This window comes from Felis catus, chromosome D4 (genome assembly GCF_018350175.1).
Source record: "Felis catus isolate Fca126 chromosome D4, F.catus_Fca126_mat1.0, whole genome shotgun sequence".
In the NCBI taxonomy this organism is placed as follows: domain Eukaryota; kingdom Metazoa; phylum Chordata; class Mammalia; order Carnivora; family Felidae; genus Felis; species Felis catus.
In genome coordinates, this window is record NC_058380.1 from 23,829,383 (window position 1) to 23,853,334 (window position 23,952).

A 23,952-nucleotide genomic window follows, 5' to 3' on the forward strand; every position below is an offset into this window, starting at 1 on the left:
AAGGTGAAGATGTCCACTCAATACCCCTGTTTAACATCATACTGGAAGGCTCTGCCATTGCAATAGGCAAAAAATATATTTAAAAGGTACACATATCAGAAAGAAAACATTAAAACTGTCCCTATTTGTAGATAGCATGATTATCTATGTAGAAAATCAAATAGAATCTACAAAAAAGACAAAACAAAACTAAACTAAAACTAAAGATGAGTTTAGTGATCATACACATAGTGAATACAGACGCAAAAATTTCTTTGTATTTCTATATACTGACAATATACAATTGGAAGCTGAAATTTTTTTTGGAAACTGAAATTTTAAAAATAGACATTTATAATGTCTCTAAAGAAAGAAATACATAGCTAGAAAACAAACAAAACATATATTCAGTTCTTAGATGTGGCACCAAAAGCCATAAAGTGCTGATGAAAGAATTCAGAGATCTAAATAAATGGTGACATACCATGTTCATGGATGGGAAACCTCAACATAATAAAGATTTTCATTTTACCCGAATTTATTTATATAGCTAAGGAACATAATCCCAATCAAAATCCCAGAAGGATTTGTATACATATAGACAAACTGATTCTAAAATTTATATACAGTGGTAAAGGAAGTAAAATAGCTAACCCAATTTTGAAAAAGAAAAGTTGGAGGAATCACATTATTCCATTTTATAAATTTCTATGAACCTACAGTAATCTGGGGTGCCTGGATGGCTCAGTCGGTTGAGCATTTGATTCTTGATTTCAGCTCAGGTCACAATCTCATAGTTGGTGAGATCAAGCCCCACATCAGGCTATGTGCTGACTGAAGAGCCTGCTTGGAATTCTCTCTCTTTTCCTCTCTCTCTCTCTCTCTCTCTCTCTCTCTGCTCCTCCCCTGCTCATGCTGCCTCTCTGCCTCGCTGTCTCCTCAAAACAAACAAACATTAAAAGAGAGAGAGAGAGAGAGAGAGAGAGAGAGAGAGAGAGAGAGAGAGAAACTACAGTAATCAGTGTAATATTAGCCAAGAGATAAATATATAGGTCATTGGAACAGAAGAGTTGAAAAACATACACAAAATAGCCATTTGATTTTAAACAGACATGCAAAAGCAATTCAATGGAGAAATAATAATCTTTTATCAATTGATAAATTGATAAATTGGATGTAAAAATTTATGCTCTATCAAAAACATTGTTACAGGAATGGACAGATATAATATTCAAGGATAAAATATTGTAGTTTACATACCTCAGAAAGGACTTGTATCTAGAATATGTAAAGAACTCTCAAACCTTAACAGTAAGGTAAAAAGCAACCCAAACAAAAATATTCAAGTCTTGAACAGATAGAAAAGGGGGTATATGGATGAAAAATCAGTACATGAATATATATTCATCATCATTAGCCATTAGAAAAATTGAAATTAAAACCAGAATGATGTATTCCTACATATCTATTGGAATGATAAAGTAATACTAATAATACCAAATACTGTCAGGGATGAGGAGCACCTGGAACTTTCATAGATTGCTCTTGGTGATACAAAACGGTACACTCATTATGCAAAAAACAGTCTGGCATTTTTTCATAAAATTAAATACATATTTATTGTTTCACCCAGAGATTTTACTCTTGGGTATTCACTCATATTTTCCTAAAGCAGTGAACATAAAGGACTGAGCTGCTGAATATGGCAGGGCCAAAAATAGGAAGGGATGATAGTTTTGATATTCATAAACTGATGAACAAACAGAAGTTTGGCTAGGCTAACAACCTGCCCAGGGTCACATGGAGAGTAAATGGCAAAAGTATATTCAAATCTGAGTCATTTATTTTTTTTTTTATCAATCAAATGGTTGATTGATCTTTATGACACAAACCAACATGTTTGACGACTCCTTATTCAGTATATAATTAATTTTCTTTTCACTGAGCTATGCTTTTTGTTGTGACAGAAGCCAGTCTATCCAGAGAATTAAACTGTCATTTTCCACCTCTATGACTTCCCTTCAAGGTTTTGGCAGGAATGTGAATTTAAAGTGAACATATCATAAAGATACATGACCTAGTCATTGTGACCATGATGATCATTCTTTGGGACCGGTATTGATTCCGCAGCAGTTCTAAGTACAGATCATGAGAACAAATTTTGAACTTGGATCAGATACAGTGCCACCTAGCTCAGCAGTCACAAAGGCAATAGGGATTTGAAGGATTTATCTCAATAATAAAACAGAAAACACTTCAGTTTCAGTTCATTAAACATCATTTCGTATTGGTATAACAAGTTTTTAAAAGATTCCAGAGGTTATTTATATTTCTAGGATCTTCTTCAAATTCTTGTTTGAGTCATTTATTTTAAGCTCTGTGGCTTTTCCATCGTCGTATTTTAGAGAGATGGGAAGTTCTTTTGTTAGAGATCTTCTGTTGAGGTGTCAGAGCAGGAGGGACCACATTATGATTTTTGTGGGGCCTGGGCACTTTTGCCTTCATAGGCTCCTTCTTTCATAATAATATTAATTTCAAATCTTACTTTTGATACAACTTTAAGAATTTTAAGATTTTATTTTTTTAAGTAATCTTTAAACCTAATGTGGGGTCTGAATCCACAAGCCTGAAATCTAGAGTCCCAAGTTCTAACAACTGGGACAGCCAGGTACCCCAGCTTTGGATATAACCTTAAATATTTTAATTGTTTTCCTACTTTAGGCGAAATTTAATAGATTTTTCAGGGACCCTAAAATTTTAATTTTCTTTAAATTTTCATTTGAAGAAAATGAAACTTTTTCTTCAATTTCAAAGGTGTGTTATCTCTCCTGATTTTAAAAGAAATTAAAAAATTTTTATGGTCCCCTAATGTGTTGAGGGTCATCAGCAATATGCCTATTGTGCCTAATGGATAAACTGTTCTTGCAAGCAATCCAAACATTGGGACAATCCTATACATTTCTTAGAGAGAGGGCATGATAGTGGTATTACAAAAATGATAATACTTCTGACTCCAGTCAGCTTAAATCAGATCTTCAGGGAAAGGGTTAACACATAGTTATCACATTGCTATAAGCAAATACATTTGAGTCTATGGATCTTGACATTTTCTTTTCAGTAAAACAAACTCATTCCCTTCATCCACACTCAAACACTATAAATTGCCAAGTGAGAATGAAAAGAGAACAAATAATGAAGGGAGCAGACCCTAGCTTTCTGGGAAGCTGTCAATCAATTATACAGCTTCCTTTCTCTGTTGCTGCAACTATTGGACCAACTGAGCTCCCTGAGCTGTAGTAATCAGCAGTAGCTGGGTGGGCAGATCATTACTTGCATCCCCTACAGGGCAGAGCGAAACTGGTATTTTCCACTTGCAGACATCACTATTCTTTATCAAGACTATATCACCCCTCTAACTGGGAAATGTTACCATGAATCAACCTTTGGTCACACCTCTCAGATACCATATGAATGCATTTAATCTGCAGTTCTCTTCAGTCATTTTCTCTATTTCCCACTTGTGTGCCTTTATTCATGTGTTCTTTCTGCCTCAAATACTCTTTCCCCTCTTCCATTTATCAGCCTCCTAGCCAACCTTCAAGACCCAGGCTCCACCTATTCTTTGGCTGCTTTCCAGATCCTTGCTCTCAGAATTAATGTTTCTTTTCTTTCTATATAAATTCTAGTTATCTCTGCCTCTACTATAAAACATGTATTGTAGTTAATCGTGTTGTATCCTTTCCAAAGTACACAAAGATCTTACCTTGCCTATTTTTTTATCTTCCATTCTGCCTGGAAAGCATTCAAAAGCAATTGTTGAATTTGGGGATTGAGTTGAGGTTCTTTAGGTTCGTCGTTGCTGTAATTCTTCCCATTTGACTCTTCCATATATCTTGATTTGAAAGATGCAAAATATGCAAGCCCTTGGGCATCTGAAGAGCTAATGCATGTTGCTGAGCACTTCAGACAATCCTCAATGAACTGTTATACTTCAAAGAATCTGTTAAGGATTCAGGATGAAATCGCTCGGTTAAGTCCCTATGTAGCGACTATCACATAGTTTATCAGGAACCACCAGTCCAGTGATACCTTAAAGCAGGATCCCAAGTTACCTTTGATCACAAAATCCTTAGTAGCTGCCACTGTGCTCAGGAAGAAATGCCTGTATCTCCCCAAGTCCAAGCTCTGGGAGTGTTTGCATGGACCCTACTTCCTACCTTCATCATTCCAACTTCCTTCAGCGTTATTACTAAATAACTTACTAAAATATAATAGCTACCATTTCCCAAACATTGACTGTGTTTCAGGCACTATTTGGTTAACCATACATTGTGTCACTTTTCCTTAAAATATCTCATATTGCTATTACCGTGTAATTAAAAAAAAATTCTAAATGGACCAAAACTGCTCCAGATGACTGGATATGTTCTGCACAATCCTATTGGTGGTCAGAAGACCACATCTCTTTCCTCTAGGAAGTCTGTAGCATAAAGCGGAAGCAATTAGAGATGTGGTGAAATGAGGAGTTATCTTTTGAAGTGCCTGAAGCATCCTACCCTGGTGTTATGTCACATGTCTCCTCACAAGTGCTTTGTACAAGGTAGATGCCCAGGACATGTTGGGGCCACTGCTACTGTGTAATATTTATATGAACTCTTGAAAATCTTAAAAATAAAAGGCCAAGGAGAAGTAGTTATTTTAGCTCTACAAAAAGAAGCTTGAAGTTTAGAGGCAAGGAAGACTAGAAATGAAAGATACATTCAAAGGTTCGTACCTAGAACTCACCAGCCTTATACTTCAGCATACCCAGAGGAGGCCTTAGATTCCTGAGTGCTTCTGCTGTACTTCTTACCCTTCCTTTCTAGTAAGATATAGGGGGAAAGAAGGGAGGCAATGCTAACTTTACAAGTATACATTTGAAATTGTTGGTATATAGCAGGAGAAGGCAATAAAACATATTTTTATGATACCACTAGATGTTTAGGACTTACTCCCTTTCTGAATATCTGTATCTGGGAGTGGATTAAGGGAATAATTGTGAGGACTCAGCCATATCACATCAAGAGAATATAAGCAAGATAGCAAATGTCCTTTCTGTCCACCTAACACATGGGGGAAAGTTTCTGTGGCTCCCTTCTTGTCCTTCAAAGACTGTGCAAGACTTCTCCAGCACATGCATAGGTCTGTATCAAAGTCTGGGAAATTTCTCTTAAAAATGAGGCTTTATATAACAGAAAAGGCCTAGAGTTGGGTTATCAAATACTTGAATTGAGACCTGATAGTGCTATTTAGGGTAGATTTTCAGAAGTCACATGAGATCCCAAATTTCCATTTATCTGCAGAGCTAAGACCTCTGCAGAGCTAAGACCTCTAACACTTACAGTGCTGATACCAACTGACCCACAGTGTTGTGAAAATTCAATGGGATAATACACGAGGTGTATTTTGCAGGGCTATTCAATATTTACTTCTTATTTTTAATTATTTTTGAAACTGAAAATCTAAAAAACTAAGACAGTCGTATAAAAAGCTCACTAAAGGGGACAAACTTAGCATTCTCTTGGGAATTAGACATAAAACAATCCTTTTAAAATGTGCTTTTATTCTATGTGGACATTGATTTATCATAAATTATTCATTATGTCTCTGAGGCTTGTTTAATCAGACAGAGACAATCATAAAATGTGTAGGTCTAAGTGACTTTAGATATGTGCCCACAGATTCACAGATTATCTTTGTTGCCTGAAACAAAAATCCTGGCATGGGGTTGGGAGTACTGAACCAGCAGGATTTCTCTTTTCTTTTCTCTTCCTTTCCTATCTTTTTTCCCCTGGGAACTCTATGAATACCATTTTCTCATAGTATTCTGTTACCTTTTCTGGGCTTCTATAAGACTACATGGTTCCTACAGAATTAAACTTCAAAGGCAGCAATAAAAAAAAGTTTCATGCAGTTTTGCAAACATAAGGGGAAAAAATCATAGATCCTGTCATATTTGGAATCAGAATTAATTTTTCATAAACAAAGCATGATCCATGTAAAGTAGCCAACTTAGATGGCAAGAAAGATTTCCTCAGTGCTACTAAAGAAATCCCCAGTCTTCAGTAAGAGCATTTATAACCCTAAAAAAAAAGGAGTCTAAAATAACTAAAACCATTTAAAGCAGTAGAGAGAGACAGCCCAATTTTTCTAAATTTCTGATTGCCAAGGGAAAAGTTCAAAAAATAAATACTCATTATGACACCTAATTAAAACCACCACCACTGCCCCCCTCTCTTCATTGGCTAAGGGAGCCCCGTGTTGTGTGAAACAATGGCAAATTCCAGGAGAAGGTGCTTTCTGGTAAACTCCAAAGCCAAACAAGATAGTAAGCCATCATCACTCTTTGTTCTTGTGAAGGACTTACTAGGGATATAATGGAAAAAAACTGCTGTAACAAAAAAAAAATTGATTTCCATTGGAAATAGGAATTTTGCCAGGTGACTATGCCATGACTAGCTTCCTCTCTTATATCCTGTCTCTGCCTACTGGGAAGCACTTGGAAACTTTGACCGAGCATCACCATTTCAAGTTTGTTTCATACTGACAGGAATAAAAATGATGCTTGCATATATGACATTCTAAAAATTGCTTTCAGAGCATCATTACCACAATGAGCATTTCGGAATGTTTTTTTTTTTTTTTTTCCTGTCTTCTTTCCCAAACAGCTCATATAGAATATTTTCCCTCCTCACATCCTTTTAAGTAAAACATGAATTTAAGCCTACCAAGACTCTAACTGGGGAGCATTTTGATTCCTTGGGTAGATATGGTGACAATGTAACTAAGCTTGATGTGTGGGGGAAGGCTTCTATTGTTTTGCATTCTGAAATTCCCAAAGCAAGTCTAGCTTTGTATTTTTGCCAAATTGGAGCTGATGGAAACACTTCAGGGAGTGACCTGGGTTGCAAAGTGTGCTAGGGAAACAAGTTCCTTGACTGGTTATAAAGGAGTGAGATGCCTAAGGAAAAAAAGATGCAAGGTAAACAGCAGCAGTGGCAGAGCCTATAGTTGTAACTTTAGTCCAGCACAAAAAAAAGACATCAAATGGAAATATACATATTCATATTTAAAACCTATAAATGCAAACCAATGTTCCATGGCCCCAGTACTCAGATTCATCCATTAATCCCAAAAGTTCTGGGTTCTACTGATTGCCCTGGAGCAAGAATAGTACTGGCTCCATTTTCTCCCTTGTCTGATTGGTTTTGGAGCTGCTGTCAATAGTTCCTTTCCCCAAGAAGTTCCCTGTGTCTCCATATATGTGTCTGCCATCTTGAGAAGTTAGGACTTAATGTGTTTACATGTACATGGCAATACAGAAATACAGACATAATTCCTAGTGGCAAGTTACAAGTGGAAATCCTTAAACTCCTTGCCTAATTTAATTTTGGATAGGATGTCAAATCTAAGGGGCAGGGCACAAGGGCAACCATTCTCTCATGAATATTCCAGGTATATAGTCTAGAACCCAAAGTCCTGGTTGGTTGTTTGTATATTTTGGATACAAGTCTTTTATTGGATGTGTGTATTTGCAAACATTTTCTCCAATGTAGCTGCTTAATTTTTATTCTCTTAACAATGTTTTTTACAGAACAGAAGTCTTCTGTTTTAATGAAGTTCAACTCATCAGTTTTTCTTTCATGGGTAGTTCTTTGGTTATTGTATCTAGAGTCTCATAGCCTAGGTCACCTAGATTTTCTGCTGTGTAATCTTCTAGAAGTTTTGAAGTTTTGTGTTTTACATTTAGGTCTGTGATTCATCTTGAGAGATTTTTGTGAAAGATGTAAAGTGTATGTATAGATCCTTTGATTTTTAATTTTTTTGTTGTTGTTTGGTTTGGTTGTTTGTTGTGTTTTTTACCTGTGGATGGCCAGCTGTTCCAGCACCATTTGTTGAAAACGCTATTGTTTCTTCAGTGGATTGCATTTGTTGGTTCACCAAAGATTAGTTGACTATATTTGTGTGGTCTGTTTCTCAGCTCTCTGTTTCACTGCTCTATTTGCCTATTCTTTTGCCAATACCACACTGTTTTGATTACTGTAGATTTATATAAAGTTTTGAAGTCAATGTCAGTCCTCCAACTTTATTCTTCTTCAATATTATGTTGGCTATTCTGGGTCTTTTGCTTTTCTTTATAAATTTCTCAATGAGGTTTTTGTTGTTGTTGTTGTTAATATAAATCCAGGATACAACCTATAGAGTCTAAAGATTACTAAATCAACATTAAAGCATGTATTTCCACTTTCATATTAAATAGGGTAAACATCATGGTGATCATTTAAAAATAAAAATAATTTGTTTGTCACAAATTCAAAGGACCTTTTCAGACCCCCTATCTTATGAGCTATGTTGCTACAGGAAAAGGAAGTTCCTCTTCCTTGCTACCTGAAAGTGTCATTTGTCAGACCAGGGCAAAAAGATCAGAAGTAATTTCCAACTGTCATACTATAGAATGTATAAAATTGTGAGCCCTCTTATGTTTCCTCCATTTTTCTTGAATGATATGGAAAATGGTACATTCCAAAGGCTAACAACTACTAGTAAAGATAGGACTTTATTTCTCCCACAGATTAGGCACAACGAAATTTGAGATACACCTTTCTCTAAAATTCAAAATCTTTTGGGTCTTCTTCATTTAATACCTTTGGCTTTTCAGGTAAAAATTCAAGGTATTTTTATTCACATTCATATTACATTCACAGCAATTTTGACAATTTGGGGTAACAAACATATTATATGGACTAGAACAAACATATCTGTATCAGGACTAGAAATGGGTTCAAATTCTTGGAAGAGTTAGTACATATAGTGGATTATCATTCATTGTTAACTCTCCAAAATCTTCCAATGGTTCTTAGAGCCTTCCTAGAGCTTACTTACATTCATAGAACTCCTCCCATTCCTTCTTTCAGAGGCTTTCTCTCGAGATCTTATCTCATTCTATAAACATCTTTGTGAGTGACTTTTCATTAACAGGCATGTTCCACATTTATTTAGCTGCCTCTCTTTCCTTCATACCTATATCAACTCTGTTAAACTTTGTAGGGCAAGGATGAGTATGTCAACTTGACCCCATATAATGAGACATTAAAAGCAAATTTTCAACAAGGAATAGCGTAACAATCATTTACAAGAATGAATACCATCAGCATGTCTTCAGTAGGAATCCATGGTCATACCGTATGCATTGTCACATGGTAGTATTAGTATTAGGCTTAAAAAAAAAAGAACCCACAGATCTTTACATACACACACACACACACACACACACACACACACACACACACACACACACATGCTTAATGCAAAATCAGATGTTCTTCCCATGATATCAGCAAGGAACATCCTTCATTGTCCATTCTTCTCCTCATTTTCTAAATAATATGAGTCCCACCCAATGGAAGTCCTGTTTTGGAGTGATTCATCTCTTTCAGTAACAGTACCATCACATCCACTTTGTTCCAGTTACAAGATGCAGTCGCCAGAATAATTTAATGCCCTCCTGCTAATTGCCAAGGCTAATAGAGGAACTGCTATAGCTCTTCAAATGCTTTTCATTTACATGTTGATTTCTCACTTTCCCACTTGGGAAAGGTGTGTTTGGCTCTAACTGCTTTTGATCTAATGGTTCTGTAGTCTGACCTACTTTCATTTTTCTTACTGCTGACATTTATTTTATTTTCTTTATTTAAGGGCAGAAAATAACAGAAAAGGTAATCAGCATGCATTTAGGTCATTGTAAGTGTCCCAGTTACATTTGCATTTTTCTGCTTAAAGTCTAATGCTGCCTTTGAATGATTTAAGATATTTGGACAAGGGGAAAAATAACACTTCCTTCCTATAAATCCAGAGTGAAAACAAAGAGAATACATAATCCACCTGCCTTGATTTGGGACTATGTAAGTTACAACAGCTACAGCCATAGATTTTGCCTGGCTCCCAGACATCATCCCTTTAGGACCAATATCCAGGTAAGGCAGAGAGCCCCCTATTCCCTTACAGCACGAGAGGCTTTGAAGGACCCAGCAAACAGAGCCTACCTTTTTGATTACTGAGTTTCAAGGCAGAGTGTGATCTTTGTCCCATGTAGGAGAGGTGACATCCAACAGAGGAATCCCAGAGCTCTGTCTTACTCTCTCACTACAGGGAATAATACAAGAATCATGTATGCTTCAAGGATCATTTACATATTTCAAGAATCAGAATAAGGTTGGTATAGACCTACAAAATGATTAAGTAACAATGAGAACACTGCATCTAAAAGATAAAATTGTGCCACACTATTGGGGTGTTTGGGACAGACACTGGAGACAGACAGGAATCACAGTGATGAGTTTAGCAATAAAAGGGCTCCAGAGAGTGGTAGGAGCTCATCTAAACCTCCGGTTAGAGGGTCTTACATCAGTTTCTCAGTGATGGTTTTCTTTTACTCCTCAAGGATTCGGGGTGTAGCATTTCTCAAAGTGCCTTCTACTTTTTAATAGTTGCTCCTATGGTTTCTCTAGTCAAATTAGGTATGAGGAATTTTGGTTTACAGAAAGTTTGTTTCTTTTGTTTTTAATTTACAACTTCTCTGACTTTTTAATTTGGAAATGTGTGTTGTGACTCTTCCAAAAGAGAGGAAAGGTATTAAATATAAACCAATTGACCAAGGAATTCCCTTTATGGAATGATACTATTCTGTAATTGTTATTGAAATCACATGTACATATAGTTACAAACTCAGATTTGCAGATCAAATGGTAATGACCATCACAGTCTCTGACCCCCCATTTCTGGCCACTATATTCCTACTCCAGTAGGAAACTTCATCTAGGCAAGTATGTTTTAAGATTTTCTGGATTTTTTCTATCATACACTTACAAAATTATTTATTATCAACTTTTGAAATGAAATTTTAACCATCTGCATTGATGGACTTAATTTTAGTTAACTTGTACCATATGTCCATTCTCTCTCTACCCTCTTCTTAAAATAGTTATATAATTAGTCACTTTAATCATGAGTTTTGTAACTTTATTTTTTAAGGTTATTTTTTAATAAGTTTATTATTTTTATTTTGACAGAGATAGAGATAGTGCAAAGTGAGGGGCAGAGAGAGAAAGAGGCACAGAATCTCAAGCAGGCGCCACACTGTCAGCACAGAGCCCACTGTGGGGCTTGAACTCACAAAACCATGAGATCATGACCTGAGCTGAAACCAAGAGTTGGACGCTTAACTGAACCAGCCAGGCACCCCAAGTTTTATAACTTTAAATGAACACACATAAAAGCTGTTTCTTATGCCATCTACTCTTTTGTCCTTTTCATCTCAAAGTACTTTTAGATTTACAGAAGAATTGTAAAGATAGTACAAAGAGATTCCATATGCCCTTACCTAGCTTCTCTCAATGTTAACACCTTATATAACCATGTTGCATTTATCAAAAAAAAGAAACTAACATTGGTATAATACTAATATACATCAGAGACATTATTTTTCTCTCAGTGTATTCTTTTCCTATTCCATGACCCAGTCTTGAATACCACATTATATTTAATTGACTTGTCTCTAGACTTGCCTTCGGTCTATAAGAGTTTCTTAGTCTTGCTTGTCTTTCCATAACCCCCAAACTTTCAAAGAGTACTGGTCAGGTTTTTATCTAGTGTTTTATCATGATTGTACTGAAGTTATGGATCTGGGGGAAGAATACCACAGAGGTGTCCTTCTTTTCATCTCAGGGGTACATGATATCAACGTGACTTATTACTGGTTATATTAACTTTGATCACTTGGATCAGAGACCATTAGCAAAGTTTCTCCACTGTAAATTACCATTCTTCCCTTCCTGTGCACTATTCATTAGAATAGATAAGTGCAGCCATACTCAAGGGTAGAAGAATTAAGCTCTAACTCCTGCAGCCATGAGTATCAAAGAGTTTATGGGTATATGTTAAAATCACAACAAAAGATAATAAGTTGTGGGGGAAGATACTTTGAGACTATGCAAATCTTGCCTTAAACAATCTCTCACTAATTTAGAATTCATCAGTGGATCTTGCCTGCAGTAATCATTACTGTGGTATTCTAATGCCGATTTTCTATTTCCCTCATTAACGCTCTATTTATAAATTAGAATTCTTTTGTAAGGAAGATTTGTTCCTTCTATTTAGTCATATATGTATGTATGTATGTATGTATGTATTCAAATGTTATTTATATCAATATCAGTATCAGCTCACGTCAGCTCATGGATATTGAATTTTTTCTTTGGATTATAATTCAATAATATAATTAATTTCTTACTTAAATTGTTCCAGTTTTAATCACTTGAAGCTCTTTCAGAGTAACTCTTATGTCCTTTTAACATGCTCCATTTTTTTTAAGGATTTTCTTATTTTCTGTCACTATGAGATAGTTCAGAGACTCATATTTTTCCTAATCTAGTCCTAAAATAAGCCATTTCTTCAAGGTTTCCCTGGCTGCTTTTATTAAAGAACATTATTTAAAAACAAATATCTGAATCCTAGGTGTACTTACTGTGAATGGGGTATCACTGCTTGTAGCCCCTATCAGTGAAGAGGGCTAGGAAATAATGTATGTATACTAACCTATGTGTACACACATATCTCTATTTGTTTCTGTACTTGTGTGTATGTGTGTAAACATGAGTTCATACTGATATCTCTGACCCTATCTGGCCTAGGTTTCATCCTAGCATTTCCAACTTGCTTATCTGTAACTTCTTTCTCTGACAGTATAAATGACTGGGTTCTCATAATATACATATATGTACTTATTGAATCTATTGTTTGGATATAGTTAGTTTCTGAGTTGCTAAATCATATTCCTATAAGAAAAAAAGTTTATAAACTAAAATACAATGTTTGTGTACAGTTCTTTATTTAGGCTTAGAAAATCTAACCTTACTGTTTTTCAAAAATATTTAGCTTCTTTTTTCTCCATCCCCTTCAATGAGTTGATCGCATTTGTTTGTAATAATAGTTAACGTATTGTGGATTGTGGCAAAGTCCTATATCCACCATCACAGTAACATATAGAAGAGTTACACTGTTCTAAAAATTGCCTTGTGTGATCCATTTGTACTCTACTCTTCCCTTGCTATCAATTCCTGGCAAGGGAATTGCCTGCTACCATTTGCCATCCCTATATAGTTTTGCCTTTTCCAGAGTGTTATATAAAGTAAATCATACAATATATAGACTTTTGGGTCTGGTTTCTTTCACTTAGCTAAATACATTTATATTTTGGCCATGTTGTTGAGTGAATTAATAGTTTTGTTTTTTTTTTTATTGCTGAGCAATATTCCAGTGTATGGATATACCCAGTTTGTTTATCCATTCACCCACTAGAAGGACATCTGGGTTGCTTCCAGTTTTTGACAATTATGAATACAGATTTTTGTGAGAACATAAAATTATAATTCACTTGGGAGTGTGACTGTTGAGTCATACAGTAAAGTGTGTTGTTTTAAGAAATTGCTAGACTTTTCCAAAATGGCTGTAGCATTCTGCATTTCCATGTGAAATGGAATGAGAATTCCTGTAGTTCCTCATTGTCCCTAGTGCTTGGGATTGTCAGGGTTTCAGGAGGATTTCTTTCATTTGTTTTTACTTTTAACTATTCTAAGAGTTGTGTAGTTGTATGTTATTGTACTTTTAATTTGTATTTACCTAAAGAGATAGACAGTGAAGCTGTTTAGGCACAGAGTATCCCTTTGTGGAAGCTTATTAATTACTTATTCAATTTATTTAGTAGATATAGAACTATTCTGGTTATGTATTTCTTAAGTAAGTTTCCATAGTTTGTGACTTTCAAAGAACGAGTTCATTTCACTAAGCTTGTAGAATTTATGAGCAGAGATGTATTTTTAGTAATCTCTTGTTATCCTTTTAAACTGTGTTGGGTCAGTACGGATGCCCCCTATTTCTCTCCTGATATTAGTCTTTAGTGTCTTTTTTATTTCTTGGTCAGTCTGGTAAAGATTTGTTCATTGTAATGATTTTCTCAAGAACCAGGTCTGGGTTTCATTGAATTTTCTCTATTGTTTTGTTGTTGTTGTTGTTGTTGCTGTTATTAATTTCATTGATTTCTATGCTAATCTTTTTTTTTCCTTCCGCATTTTTAGGTTTAATTTCTCTTCTTTCTCTAGTTTCTTGATTTGGTAAATTAGGTTACTGGTTTTTAGATCTTTTAATTTCTAATATAAGCATTTAATGCTATAAATTTCCCTCAGAGCACAGTTCCAGTTGTATCCTACCGATTTTGATGTTTTGTTTCCATTTTAATTGAGTGTAAAATATATTTTAAAAATTTCCTTTTTACTTCCTATTTGACTCAAAGGTAACTTCGAAAGATACTGCTTAGTTTCAAAATAATTTTTACTTTTCCCTATATCTTTCTGTTATTGATCCCATTGTTTAATTTTGTTATGAACAAGAAGATATTTTGTGTTATTTAAATTCTTTTAAACTTGTTAAACTTGCTTTTATGGCTGAGGATATGATCTATCTTGGTGAATGTTTTATGTGCACTGGAGAAGAATGTGTATTCTGCTATTGTTAAATAAAGGATTCCATAAATGCCAATTAAGTCTAATTGGTTGACAGTATTATTCTAGTTGTCTATATCCTTAATTATTTTTTACTTATTTGTTCTGTCAATTACTGAGAAGAGATTGTTGAAGTCTCCAACTATAGTTAGACTGTCTATTTCTTCTTTAAAATCTAACACTTTTGGGGCACCTGGGTGGCTCAGTCGGTTAAGTGTCCAACTCTTGACTTCAGCTCAGGGGTTCAAGCCTGGGATCGAGCTCTGCACTGACAGTACAGAGCCTGCTTGGGATTCTCTCTCTCCCCCCTCTCCTCTCTGCCCCTACCCCTCTGGCACGTGCACGCACTCTCTCTCTCTCTCCCTCTCTCTCTCTTTCTCTCAAAATAAATAAATAAATAAATAAAATCTAACATTTTGCCTCATGTATTTTGAAGCTCTGTTGTAAGATGCAAATACATTTAGGATTTGTGTGGCTTTTTGAAAAATTTCCCGTTTATCACTATGTAATGTCCCTTCATCCAAACTCTTCTTTGCGTGAAATACACTATCCCACCTTTCTCTTAGTTAGTATTTGTATAATATACCTTTCTCCATCCTTTTAGAATATCTATGTTTTTATATTTAAGTGAATTTTTGTAAATAACATTTAGTTAAGTCTTGCTTTTATCCATTCTCACAATTTGTCTTTTAAGTGGTGTGTTTAGATCATGCACATTAATAAAGCATTACTGGTATGTTTAGATTAATATCTATCATCAAGTTTTCCATTTGTTCTGTTTTTTTCTTTTTTTTGTTTTTCTTGTGTTAATTGAGTATTTTTATTCCATTTTATTTCATCTCTTAGTTTATTATTTATACTTTTTTCCTATCTCCCTTCTAAAGTTACCTATATATTTATATTTACATCAACAATGCTGACAACACTCAAAAATCATAATTCTGAAACAGTCTCTATACTTTGCCTATAGGTTGAGTCTAAATTTTATATTTGCAACACAATGACTTGGTAATATTATTCACTGGAAAATCATAAACTGTGCTATGATTATATGTCTTTCTTCTCAGTTAAGCACATAATCCTTTGCACTACTCAAAGAAAAATATACAAAAGGTTTCCCATTTCTAACATGCCCTAAATACTCAAAAGTATGCTGCATTTTGCTGTATACTTGAACAACACTTTTCTCAAGCAGTTTTATTCCTTATTTACAGTATTTCTTATTGATGTTCTTTCTTTCTTTGCATGAGGGTGATACATGTAATAGTCACTGTATTTTTACCTTGTCCAAAGTTTACAACATTTTTCTACTGGTAGAATCCATTCAGCTGTTTTCCTTGAAGCCCACTAACTTCCCACTGCAATTATGACCACGACTTTGTTGCACAGTATGCTATTCTTTCTTAAGCATCTAATTGTCTTTTTATTTTCTTTTGTTCTCTTTATCACATTTTATACTTAGTTCACTGATTAATTTTTCAAGAGTCCTCTGTTCTCCTGCTCAAATTTGGACTGACTTTTCTCTAGGCCTACGGGGGCATTCATTACTGCTCTCCAAGGTGGAATAAATGTTCCTTGAATCCTCTAACTTCCTCCTTCTAGGGTTACTTACTGCTTTGCTGGAACACTTGTTTACATGTCCTCATAGGAAAGTGTGCTTCAGGAGGCAAATGGGTAAAATTTTTATCCTTTACATGTCTGAAAACTGCTGTTATTCTGCTCTCAATAATAATAATAATGATAAATAATAATAATAATTTGATTAAGTAGAAAAATACAAGTTAAATAATCCTTTGCACTACTTGAGTACAATAAGAAATTGAGACCCAGAGGAAATGAGGATTTTATTCTGGGGCACAATCATCCACACTAGCTACACCAAAATCATTCAAGACAATTTGTTCAACTCATTTGGGAGGAAAAAATATCTGAGATTCATTTGGTCTGAGATTTAAATGTCTGTCTGTCAGCCCTCTGTAACTCAATATGCGATGGTTTCTTGTTCTGTATAGACTTCTGATTAATTATTCTCTATGGTTTTAGATCCATCTTTCACTCATGCTCCATTGGACTGGCAAATTTGAGTCAGAAGCTTCGTCAAAGTTCTGCTAGGAAAAGTCAGCTGCCTTACTTTCAGAGACTTTTGTCTGTATATTTTAGGTTCTGGTTAACTTCTCAACTTTATCAGTTGAAAATTCTATTCCTTTCTTAGCTTCTGGAAATTTGATGGAACTTCTCATTCTACATCATTCCCACCAGCTTCTCTATTATCTTTGTCATTTTGGGTTTATATCAATGTTATTCTTTTAGTTTTATTGTATTGAGATCTTGTGAGGTAGAAAGGATAAATGCAGTTACTCAGTCTTCTATCTTAAACCAGAAGCTTTTGCAACAAACATAAATGTTCCCCCTTCAAAAAAGAGAAGATACTGATACCTGATAAATTTGATGTAATGGAAGGGCACCCGGGTGGCCCAGTTAGTTAAGCATCCAACTTCAGCTCAGGTCATGATCTAACAATTCGTGGGTTCAAGCCCAGTGTTGCACTCCATGCTATACAGAGCCTGCTTGGGATTCTCTCACTCCCTCTCCCTCTGCCCCTCCCCCGCTCATGCCTCTCATCTCTTTCTCAAATAAATGAATAAACTTAAAAAGTTTTTTTTAAGTTAATGTGATGGAAAACCAAACAAATAAACAAACAAACAAAAAAACCACAACACTTAAGTGGGAGCTTGGGAGACGAGAGATCTAATTCCAACTCTGCTGCAAAATCACCCCTTCACACATGGATTATTTCCCTATAAATTATAGTGTTTGCCTCTGTACTAGCTCTGATAGCACGTGACTCTTACCCTTTTCCATGGAAATCACGACAGTGAAATAGAAAGAACACAGACTTTGTGTTAGAGGGATGTTAGTTTAAATCCTGACTCAGCCAGTTTTAGCCCTGAAGACACTGGGAATTATTTATGCCTCACTGGGTCTCAGTTTCTTAATTTTGTAATGATATCTGCCATATCTGCTAAGAATAAAAATACATATATTTTTGCTAACGTATGAGAAGATATAAAATAAATATAAGTAAATCTGTTATTAGGATCTAACACAAAATTTTACTAGAATACAGTGGTGCTTGGTGATATTGTGTGATTATTCTGATTGGCTCCCTATATTCTTTCTCTACATTTCTCTGCCCAGCTATGAGTCCTGGGGCACCTGCTTGGAGCATTTCTTGGGCACTCTGGCTAAGTCTGAGGTGAGAGGACAAGAAAAGGAGACAGAGGAAGTTGTGGGAGAGGTATTTTTCTGCCACCTCATTGCAGGGCAGGTACCTCCCTTCATAAGTCCCAGTTCAGAAACTCCTTTTCTGCCATCCTGATTAACCTGGGCTTTATTAACACTGTTTCCCTTTTTGGACCCTTTGAGTGTAAAGAGGTAGTAACATCTTCCTGTGGTGATAGACGCTGTGTGCTTCACCATCTCCTGTGTTTTGTTTGTTTTGTTTGTTTTTTCTCTTAAGCCTACCCACCCCTCTGCAACTAAAACTTCATTAGCATCTTTTCATTTCAGCTATCTTGGTTTTTTGTTTCCTTCCTGGATCATGATTGCTATAACTGACTAAAATCTGTTAAAAGCAAGGTTCCAGCATATTTATTAGAATAAGGATGGAGAGAAAGACAAGAAAAGGTGTTTTCCTCCTTTTCTGAGTAACGGACCCTCTAACATTTTTAAAAACCAACAGTTTTCTTAGGCACCTTTCCAGTTCTCGTCTTTATTCCTACCATGTAATCCAATTTTTCAACGAATATTTTCCCAAGCATCCAACTGCAGCACCTGGCTGTGCAATCAGACTGGTAGCACAAGTGACATGGGATGCCTTTTAGTGGTGGTGGCGGGGAGACGATGTTAATCTCTTTGATAATCGACCTTAGCTTTCTGCATCTTGATACAAAGATCTGACATTTGCTTAATGCAATGCAAGTCCACAAAAAAACAGCTTCCTATTTTCAACTTCCAAACTGATGGTCAAGTCTAAGTTCTTCCTATGTAGTAATTCCTGAGCTGCCTCTGTCATTGTGTCTTTTCTGTCCTGCCTAAAACCAATCAGAAGAAATTTTACCTGTATCATTAGTAGGACCCTACAGCAGTACAACAGGTCATGTGTCTGCCTTGTGTTGTAAGTCCAGTACTTCCTATATGCAGCAGAACTCTAATGCAGATGAAGCTGTTGTGAATTTATCAGAAATCTTGTCTTCTATAAACTGAAGATATAGTATGCAAACATAAATCAATAAATAATTAAATACAAGTAGAGTTACTGTCATTTGATGAGCTCATTTGATAGGGCACAAAGAGCTGCTTGTCAAATATAATTACAATCATTCTCCCAAGAAGAAGCAGAGACTGCCTCGAAAAAAAGAACCTAGGTGTTCTTTGGGGGCACCTGGGTGGCTCTCAGTTGGTTAAGCATCAACTCTTGATTTCCGCTCAGGTCATGAACTCACACTTCATGAGATCGAGCCCCATATTGGGCTGTGTGTTGACAGCACAGAACACCTTGGTATTCATTCATATTCTCTCTCTCTCTCTCTCTCTCTCTCTCTCTCTCTCCCTTCTCCCGCTCCCGCTCCCTCTCCATCTCCTTCTCTCTCTGCCCCTCCCAGGTTTGCTCTCTCTCTCTCTCTCTTTCTCTCTCAAATTAAATAAAAATAAATATTACAAAAATAAAAAAGAACCAAGGTGTTCTTTGAATCTAAGAGGGAGAGAACTTACCTCCCTGGTGGAGAGATTCCTTGAAGGCTAAAATACATGGAGGGTAAAAACTTGAGCCTGATGTAAGGTGAAGAGGCAGTTTGGCTGAAATGAAAGGAGCAAAACACAATAACAATTTTTTTTTAATTTTTTTTTTCAACGTGTATTTATTTTTGGGACAGAGAGAGACAGAGCATGAACGGGGGAGGGGCAGAGAGAGAGGGAGACACAGAATCGGAAACAGGCTCCAGGCTCTGAGCCATCAGCCCAGAGCCTGACGCGGGGCTCGAACTCCCGGACCGCGAGATCGTGACCTGGCTGAAGTCGGACGCTTAACCGACTGCGCCACCCAGGCGCCCCTACAATAACAATTTTTAAAAGTACATTGGCAAATAAACACAAGGAGTGATCCTAAACATTGATGTTTTATATATATATTTTTTAATTTTTTTTTCAACGTTTATTTATTTTTTGGGGGACAGAGAGAGACAGAGCATGAATGGGGGAGGGGCAGAGAGAGAGGGAGACACAGAATTGGAAACAGGCTCCAGGCTCCGAGCCATCAGCCCAGAGCCTGACGCGGGGCTCGAACTCACGGACCGCGAGATCGTGACCTGGCTGAAGTCGGACGCTTAACCAACTGCGCCACCCAGGCGCCCTGATGTTTTATATTTTAAGTTTATAAAGAAAAAATTTTAAAGAACATGAGATACTTCCCAGTAACACAGCAAAATGTTTATAGCCCTGAATTCCATGGGATTCAAATGTAGTGACACAGCTTTAACAGAGTTTCAAGACAGGACTACCACTCACTGCTTTTGAGGGCCTTCCTTCTGTCATTTACCCATAATTCTGCGAACTTTTTAAATGAAACTCAATATTGTTTAAGGAAATATGGTTTGATTCATGGAACTTTGCTATGTAGAAATACTCTAATGAAGACCAATTGGTAAATCTTGATATAACACATAATCTGTTCCAAAGCCCCATATTTTTTCTGTTTTATGTATATATTTATGAATATAGTTATTTTCTAATATTTTAGAGAAAATTTTAAGACACATAAAAGTAAAATATATAATATAAAGTTGTCCCATCATCATGGCCCAAATTTTATATACACTGACACTGTATATTTTGTTTTTAAATAAATAAATCATTACACGAAAAATGATGTTCACTAGAGTTCCTTCCTCAACCTTATTCAACTTCCTTTCTTCACAAAGTTTATAGCTATCCTGAATTTGATGTCCACCTTTCTGTTCATGTTTTATTTACTGATTTATTGCTATTTTTAGTTTTCTACATTCACATACGAAAGTAAACAATAAAGATAAATGTTTTCTTTTTTTTTTTTTTTTAAATATGCAGTATTAGGGCACCTGGGTGGGTCAGTCCATTGAGTGTTCAACTCTTGATTTTGGCTAGGGTTATGATCCCAGGGTCATGGGATAGAGCCCTGCATTGGGCTCTGCACTGAGCATGGAGCCTGATTTAGATTCTCTCTCTCTCTCTCTCTGTCTCTCTCTCTCCCCTGCTTATACTCTCTCTCTCTCTCTCTAAAATAAATAAAAATAAATAAATAATATGAAATATTGATATATAAACTTTTTAAACTTTTTCAGTTATTTAACAGCTGTAAGTTAGTGTTTCATATGATTGCATCATACTTTACTTACTCATTCTTCTACTGTTACTATGAAAACTTTGTGCATATAGCATTGTCCATAGGTGAAAGAATATCTCTTGGGCATTTACTTCAATGGGAAATTATTGGGCCACATTATAAGCATGTTTTATTTTGCTAGAAACCATCAGCTTTCCCCACAAAGTGGTTGTGCTAATGAACATGCCCTCCATGAGAATATGAGAATTCAAGTTACTACTTTCTCTCCATCCCTTGATGTTGTGATACTCCTTAACTTTTCTGCCATACTAACTGGTGTGAAATACAACTCCATGGTTGTTTTAACTCATTATTTCTTGATTTCTAGTGAAGTTGAGTATACTTTCACATGTTTATTTCCCATGTGTTATTTCATGTTTGCCCTTTTCTAACTGATTTGTAAATCTTTTCTGTATTTTCTGGATACTAACCTCCTTTCCATCATCTACATTACAGATGTCTTACTGCAATATTTCAGCTTCTACTCTGGTTCTTTTGGCCTACAAAAGTTTTTAATTTTTATACACTCATATCTATCAGTTTTGCCTTCAAGGTTAATGGCTTACATGGGTTGCTTAAGAAATTATTTTCTATGTTTTGGTATGAAGATAATCTCCAAAACTTGATTCCCAGGGATTTTATTTTTCCAATTTAGATCTTTATTCCACCAGGAGTTGATTTTCATGGGTGAAGTGATATAGTAATCTGATTTTTTTTCTTCCATATAAAAAGCAACATGTCCTAATTTTAGTTATGGAACAGTGTTTTCTTTCACATTGATTCGAAATGTCATTTTCATCATCTAAGAATTCTCAAATATCTATGGGTCTTTCTAGGCTCTTACTTTTTTCTTGTTGAACTAAATCAACACTTGATGACACTGTCATTTTCACATTACCTCCATACTATTGCTTTATTATAAATCTTGAAATCACATCCTCCCAATCTTTTTTTTTTTTTTTTTGATGTCTCAGCTACTCTTGGCCTTATGGACTCTACATGCATTTAAGTATTGGTTTTTCAACATTGACAAAACAATCCCATTGGTATTTGAATTTGATTAGAATTTATATATTAGTTTGGGTTCTTAACATATTTTAATCTGTTTTAAATATCTCCACATAAAATGGCACATTCAGGAAAGTAATAGAGGTTAACCAACCCATAGATACACTTAAATTTAAATTCATTTTAGTTGTGATATGTTGAAGAGAAAGAAAGTAATAGAATCTTTTTTGTAGTTGGCAGTTTTTTTTGCAGTTATTCTAACAGTCTGGCTAAATTAGACATTTGATTTCAAGTGTTTCCATAATCCTAGATCTGCCAATGGGCTGTAAACAGAGTCAGAAAAATTATATGATCAATATTCAGGAGAAATAATGATTAGACATTATATACTTACTGAACTTTATTCTCAGCACTGAGCCCAGTTCTACAATACACAGAAAGTAGTTTCAGAATTTCTGGCCTATATCACTCAGTTGTGCTTCTAATTTGTGAGAAAACAAATTTACTCAGTAGAGTTCAATGTGTTTTTATAGTTCTTTTTTGTTTGTGGGCTGGGTATATAAAGTCAAAACACAGTGTTTAAAAATTACTTGAATATTTTTTTCTCTCCTTTGGAATGGTTATGTTATCATAGGAAATACAGTGAGGTTTATTTTTTTCTGTTTATATTCTGTTTTATGTTTTCTTTTCCCTCATCTTTGTTCATTTAGTTTTTTCTTTTGTTGTTCACTTGTTTTTTTTTTGCCTTGAGTATGTGAAACATTAACATGATTCTATTAATTTCTATAGAAATTATATGCAGGGAAATGTTACCCTATATCCCTTTCAACTCATTCATACATATCACTTCTAACAATCACATTAGTTTCTGCTTTAGTCTGTTTAAAAAATGAACATGGGGGGCGCCTGTGTGGCGCAGTCAGTTAAGCGTCCGACTTCAGCCAGGTCATGATCTCGCGGTCTGTGAGTTCGAGCCCCGCGTCAGGCTCTGGGCTGATGGCTCAGAGCCTGGAGCCTGTTTCCGATTCTGTGTCTCCCTCTCTCTCTGCCCTTCCCCCATTCATGCTCTGTCTCTCTCTGTCCCAAAAATAAAATAAACGTTGAAAAAAAAATTTTTTTAAATGAACATGGGTTGCCATGAATCTAGCTAAATTTTAGTTGGGTTACTTCAATCACTAGAAGTAAGAAATATACTAGGGAATAAAAAGGGACACTAAGTAGTCTCTCTAACAAAGTTCACTAAATGGTAGCTAGAGATCTATTATATTATACTTCTAAGGAGTTAGCTGTTTATAATCACTTAGGATATTCCTACTTAACACACATCTACTCAGTAATACTTTTTTTTTTAAAGTTTACTTATTTATTTTGAGGGGGGGGGAGGGGCAGAGAGAGGTGGGGAGAGGGAATTCCAAGCAAGCTCTGCACTCTCAGCACAGAGCTCAACATGGGGCTTGAACCCATGAACAGTGAGATCATGACCTGAGCTGAAACCAAGAGTCAGATGCTCAACTAAGTGAGCCACTCAGGCACCCTGACTCAGTAATACTTTAAAATATATGGATAAGATTGTAACTGCCCTACCAGGAAATGAAATTTTGGTGGTAGATATTTAATATAGCTCAGAAGTGTTATGATAAGAATAAAAATAAAACTAAGAAAACACAAAAAAAATTGTACCTAAACCAGTATTGAGAGGTTAAGGAAGGCCTTCTTGAACAAGGAAAGTTTAAGGAGAACATTAAAATTTGTTTTCAGGAAGGGAAGTGGGTGGGCAAAGTAGGAATGGAGGATGTCTGGGAGAAGAATCTAAATGTTAAAAGGTCTGAAGGTGAGAAAGACAGAGCATAGTTCAGTATGTGTCCAACACGTTGTGCAGCAAGGGGAGAGGTGAGAGATGGCCTGGAGAGAGAAACTGGAGTAGATCACCAATTACCTTTTGGTCTCTGCCAA

At 35.7% G+C, this 23,952-nt stretch overlaps 1 long non-coding RNA gene across 6 annotated transcripts in view; it reads right to left on the minus strand.

Moving 5' to 3' along the window:
* Positions 1-987: 987 nt before the first annotated feature.
* The window catches only part of LOC123381531, a 298,155-nt gene continuing 275,190 nt past the window's right edge, over positions 988-23,952 (minus strand). For 5 of the 6 annotated variants that reach the window (XR_006588623.1, XR_006588622.1, XR_006588618.1 and 2 more), the window contains 2 exons: positions 19,347-19,430; positions 988-10,161 (listed from right to left, as the gene is read on the minus strand). This is a non-coding gene — a long non-coding RNA (uncharacterized LOC123381531). Of the gene's footprint in view, positions 10,162-17,209; positions 18,836-19,346; positions 19,431-23,952 lie in introns of those variants that run through there. The other variant, XR_006588621.1, reaches the window with a different exon arrangement.